This window comes from Corylus avellana, chromosome ca3 (assembly GCF_901000735.1).
Source record: "Corylus avellana chromosome ca3, CavTom2PMs-1.0".
Classification (NCBI taxonomy): domain Eukaryota; kingdom Viridiplantae; phylum Streptophyta; class Magnoliopsida; order Fagales; family Betulaceae; genus Corylus; species Corylus avellana.
This window is the reverse complement of record NC_081543.1, coordinates 4,038,422-4,044,421: the sequence shown is the minus strand read 5'-3', so window position 1 is coordinate 4,044,421 and position 6,000 is coordinate 4,038,422.

Genomic DNA, 6,000 nt, shown 5'->3' with positions numbered 1-6,000 from the left:
GTCCTTCGCCCAGGTTAGGACTAGAGCCAACACGAAGCTAGAATGTAAAGTTTTTTTTTATTATTATTATTTTTTTCTTAGGAGAGAAATGACACTGGCCAACAGAGCTGAATATGAGAGAATGGTTTATAAGCGGGATTCACAAAAATAACCTATTTAGACTAAAAGATGACCCATGATGCTTATACACCATGCATCTCCTGCACGTTGGCCGATGGGAGACAAACCCCATTATTTTTACACAATACCAAGGAAATTAGATAAATTAAAAGAAGAAATGACACTAATAGAGCTGAATATAAAAGAATGGTTTATCAATGAGACTGACAAAGATACTCTATCTAGACAATTACTTACCAAAAAAGAACCCATGTTAAACACAATTTAAAATAAATAAATAAATAAATAAATGGAAAAAAAGGTTACAAGAAATCACACAACCTTAATTTGTAACATGTAAGTTACGAGTCATATCCATGCATGTTTGGCGGACAAAAACAAAAGCCCCTCCCTTGTGTTGCTGCTTGCGTTCAATGTGTAATATTTCAGTTAGCAATTGAAGGAAATCCATTACCTTGAGAATCACGGCAGTTGTTTCTTCTTATTTTCAGACCATCCTTAATTAGTTCTTTCCTTCCTCTTTCCTTTTCTTTTACCGGCCGACTCCAGTTGAAAATTCGTAATCTAAAATCCAACTATGGAAAAGCATGTCCCAATTAATGAGATTCTCTGAGAATTTTATTTCAATTTTTAACAAAGTCTAATTTTCTTAATTTTCACAACGTTCTCCTTCGGCTCTTTTCTCTCTCTCAGTCCATAATCCAGTGTTTTGCTTGTAGGAAAGTTTTGTGCAATTTTTATGCTCAAGTCAACGTGTCTTTCTTTCATTGGTGGGCAGAAAATCCCTCCTTTATGCAACGACCGAATAGAAGTTATTCTCATATATCATATGTATATATAGGCTATTGAAGTCCCAGTCAGATTTTGAGCATATTTGCGATTGTGTTTAAGAAATAGAGCTTTTAAAATCCTTCATTTATGCAACGACCGAATAGAAGATATTCTCATATATCATATGTATATATAGGCTATTGAAGTCCCAATCAGATTTTGAGCATATTTGAGATTGTGTTTGAGAAATAAAGCTTTTAAGTCAAAAAACGTTTTTTTTTTTTTGCAAAAGCTTCATTTTTAAGCTTTTGTCAAAAGTGCGTTTTAGCTATTTTTAGACTTTTTAAACCCTTAAAAGCGCTTTCAGTATTTTTTTTCATCTTACCTTAATCTGTCAGTGATAATTACGTTTTGTTCAGGTGAGAAAATAGAGAAGTTAGTTCATGTAAGAGATGTGGAAGAGTTGCCTGGAGATCAACTACTTTTCGGCTCGCCGGATTGAGATCCCCGGCAATAGTGATAAAATTGCCCAAGGATTTTTTTTCAAATCCTGACCATCAATTCTCATCCACAGATAGAAATCCGCCACGTGTCCCACCCAATATAAAATAATAGAATATTATTATTTTTTAAAAAATAAATATAAAATCAAATATTAAAAAGTAAAAATAATTATTAAAAAATATGGGGTGGTTCGGCCACCCCCTATGCACCCCAGCTCAGCCTTGGACCCCAAGGGCCTGTTGGGGGTGGCCAGAGCCACCCCTAGGGCCCCAAGGGGTGGATTGGGGTCTTTGGGGGTGGCCGGAGCCACCCCCTAGGGCCCAGATGAAAAAGAATTGTCTGGAGCTGTTACTATAAACCAAATGAAACGTCGACCTTTGGCCTTGGAAAAACTAGTTTGGAAACGACCCGCTCAACCACCGCGACCATCCACTAAAGGGCCCTAGGGGAAATCGCCTTATAGGCATTTTGTGTGGCATAAAATGTCATCGATAGGCAAATACCATTTAAGTACTGTAAATGCTATTTTAGTACCAACGATTTAATAAAGTTGTTAGCAGAAGACCCATGAATTTTCTTTGCATTAATTGTGACATAATTTCTCGTAGTTGAACTATGAACCAACGAATTCAACTCCACCAGCCTATGGGTCCAATGGCATATTTTGTGTCCCTCCATACAGATTATAGGTCTATAACTTCTCCTTTAAGCATTTGAGTCCTGTTTGGATAGAGAAATTTAGTAATTCTTTGTATTCTGGTATCATTTCTTCCACCTCTTTCATACTCATATATTATTGCAAATTCATGTTTTAAATGGTTCATTGCATGTGCTACAAGTTGCATTTTTTTTTAATTTTTTTATAATTTTTTTTTTATCACAACAAGGTGCTTCTTTTAACCTACAATGATTTTTAGAGATATATGGATGATGAGGTTACAATTGTAATTTCGTGTGGATACATGACTTTCTTATTTACCCCCAAATTCGATTCTTGAATTTGTTCAAAAATTAAAGAAGAAAATGCGTGATTCGTATTCTATGTCAATAATATGTAATGCAGAGACTTGTTGTGATGTGAAAGCTAGGCTAGAAAAGTACTTCACCACTTCCCCATATTTCCTAAAATAATCTCTAAGACGTTCTTCATCTGCGTCCCAAGAAATCCCACGTACCAATGAAGAGCTTGCCATGTTGAAGTAATTAAATTATATATATATATATATATATATATATATATATATATATATATAAAGTATTCAATTGTACTCTCTAAACTTTCAATTGGAACAATTTCCTCCCAAACAACAAAAATAAATAAATAATGAAAGTGTCCCCCCAAGGTAGCAAAATAAAAAATAACCCTAAATGTTTGTCAATAAGACAAAAATACCCATATACATTCGGAAAAAAAAAATTGAAGTGTAATTTGTTTTTTTTAAAAAAAAAAATTTCTTTACAAAAACTATTTTTTTTTTTTAAAAAAAACAACAAATTACACTTCAATTTTTTAAGGGTATTTTGGTCATGACAGGGTGTTGACAATTTTTAGTGGTTTGGAGAAGACATTGTCAATTGAGTGACAGTTTGATGGTAAGTAGACTAGGTAAAGGAAGTATGGGTAAAAGCTCTCTGCAAATAAAATGGCCACCGCAAAACATGCCATCAACTAGAATATTCAAATGCTTCTTTTCTTGTAAAGTAAGGGTTCATTTGAGATTATGGTTTCAATAAGTGCAATTTTAAAAATTACTTTTTTGAAATCGCTACTTTTTAAACTTGCAAAGACGTTTGGTAAAACATGTTAAAAAAATAATTTTTTTATCAAATATTTTGTTATGTGAAATCGTTATTTTGATTTAAATTCGTGCCTTTTCAAATTAGCACCCATAAGCTACTTATAGAAATTGCATTTTTTTTTCTTATTTTAGATTAAATGTTTTTTAAATCACAATGCCAAACCCCTTATATTTTACAATATCTTTTAAAAATGCAGATTATTCTTACGAAATTGCAATTTCATATGCACCCTAAGGACCATAGCCAATAGAACTAGATAAAAAAAAATTAATTACTACAAACCAGTCTAATAAAGTAACATATGTTTCAAAAACATGTGAGAAGCATATAATTTCTTATTAATTTCTAAAGTAAGGATCAGAGCCAACAAGAACCACATGGACAAAAATTACCTACAAATTAGTTTGTAAGTAATTCCTACAAACCGGTCTAATAAAATATCATATATTCTAAAAACATGTAAGAATCACACTTTCTTATTAGACTAATTTCTAGGAATTAGTTACAATTTGTAACTAATTTCTGTCCACAGAAAGTAGCATGTAAATTACGAGGATGGTATAAATGTTGAAAACGACTCTTGATTGATGTTGAATCTCAATGTTGCCCCACAGTTGTTTCTTCGCATTTTCAGACCATCCCTCATTTCCTTCCTCTTTCCTTTTCTTTTAGCGATCCAGTCGAGTTGAAAAATCGTAATCCGAAATTCAACTATAGAAAAACATATCCCAATTAATGAGATAGACTAGTTGTCGGAGATTTTTGTTTCAAATTTTCTCAAGGTCTAATTTTCTTGACGTACACTCCTTGCTTTCTGTTTCTTCTATCGTCCTCGAGTTGAAAATCCATTATCTAAAATTCAATAACTAAAAATATACGACTATCTCCTTAGGTAGACTCCTCGAAATTGCTGCGTTGAAAACTGCACAGAAACAAACAAACATGGCTGCCCATATATATATATATATATATTATGAAGTTCACGCATCTCTTCACAAATTAAGCAACATGAGATTTGAGGGCAAGAGAATCCTCCTCCCTGGTTTTCTTGTGCTGATTACCACCCTATTCCTTGCATGGAGCTTGTTTTTCACTGGTAATTAAGATCAGTAGCACCTTTTCTCTAACTCATTCGATCTATAGTGTTTCGACATGCATATCAATAAATAGCTAGCATGTATAACACTGAAGTAAATATACAAATTTTTGTTTCTTCCCAATCAACAAAGATGAATTAACTTGATGTATTTATTTCTGGTCACTTTCTATTACACTGTGCTTGCTTATGATCTTTTAAAATCCAGTGCTATATATATATATATTCCTATGGTTTCTTTAATTTATTTGTTTTTTTCCTTGTCTAAACATGTCCTGCTAACTTTACTCAACGCCCAGATGAGAAGATGGACGAGTTAGTCTATGCAAGAGACGGAAAAGAATTGTCTAAAACTATTACTGTAAATCAAATGAAACGTCGACCTTTGGCCTTGGAGAAACTAGTTCATCAGAAACAACCTTCTCAGAAACGACCTGCTCAACCATCGCCACCACCCCCTAAAGGGGCCTCACCGCACATCCCCTAATAGGCATTCCATGTATTTTATATATATGCTTGTAATTGGACTTCAATATACTCACTGAAGTTGGTCCATATAATACCAAGAGTTATATCTCTTGAATATGCAACTTCCATAACCAAGAGAGAGTTGTGTTTCTTGGTTGATTGTAAATAACACATGGGATGAAAGTTAAAATAAGATTAATCATTTTAGAATTCGAAATTTTGAGTCTCTCAATTCTCTCTTTTATTCTCTCTCAAATAACATTTAGGTTGTAGGCATATGTATTTTGAAGGAGTTAAAGTCTAATTACAACTGAGTTATAAAATTAAAAACATAACTTTTTGTGTCTGTTGTAAATTTGATCATGATTTCATTGAAAATTACCTAAATCTATTATATTTTTCACAATAATTCCAAAATTAGAAGCCAAAGGAATTTAGAATATTGAATTTCAATAAGGCTACACAAGTTTGTGAAGCTAAAAGATCACTAGCTTAGTAAGATTTTATTGATTAGTGAGTTGGATTCATCACCAAATAGTCTTTGAGTAAATTTTGTAGCTAAGAAAATCAATTAGAGGAACAAGTTAACTAGACGTGTCAACGGGGAGAATATATGCTTTCATAATGTAAAGAAGAATCATGAGTCTTCTACTAACACATTTATTGATCAATGCATGGTCGATGCTCATGAACTGACATTTAGAGTAGATCGTACATACTATTTTGCATGATTTGTTATTTATGACATTTTCCCCACATTAAAAGATGTCTAATACATAAAATACAAAAAAGCCTATTAAGGGATCGGCCCATTGGGCCCACTAGGAGGTGGCGGTGGCGGTTCAGGTTCTTTGCGTTTCTGCAACCCAGGAGGTGGTGAAAGTGGTTGATCTCCAGGCAATTCTTCCGTATCTCTTGCATGAACTAACTTTTCCGCCATTTTCTCACCTGATCAAAATGTAATTATCACCGACAAATTAAGACAAGATAAAAAAGCAACGAAACGATAGTACTAACTGGTGTTGAAAGATCATAAATACAGTGCAATTGAAAGTAGACATGACATGAACCCGGGTGCCAAGTTTATCATTGTCATTGCGAAGTAATTAAAACAGGAATAGTAAACTTCATTTAGAGTAGCCTTCAAGAAATGGCCTAATTTTCACCAAGCTAAGAGTGCCACAAAATATTTCGCCACGTACACAATATTCAATCAAATTATGGCGGTTAATTAGACTGAT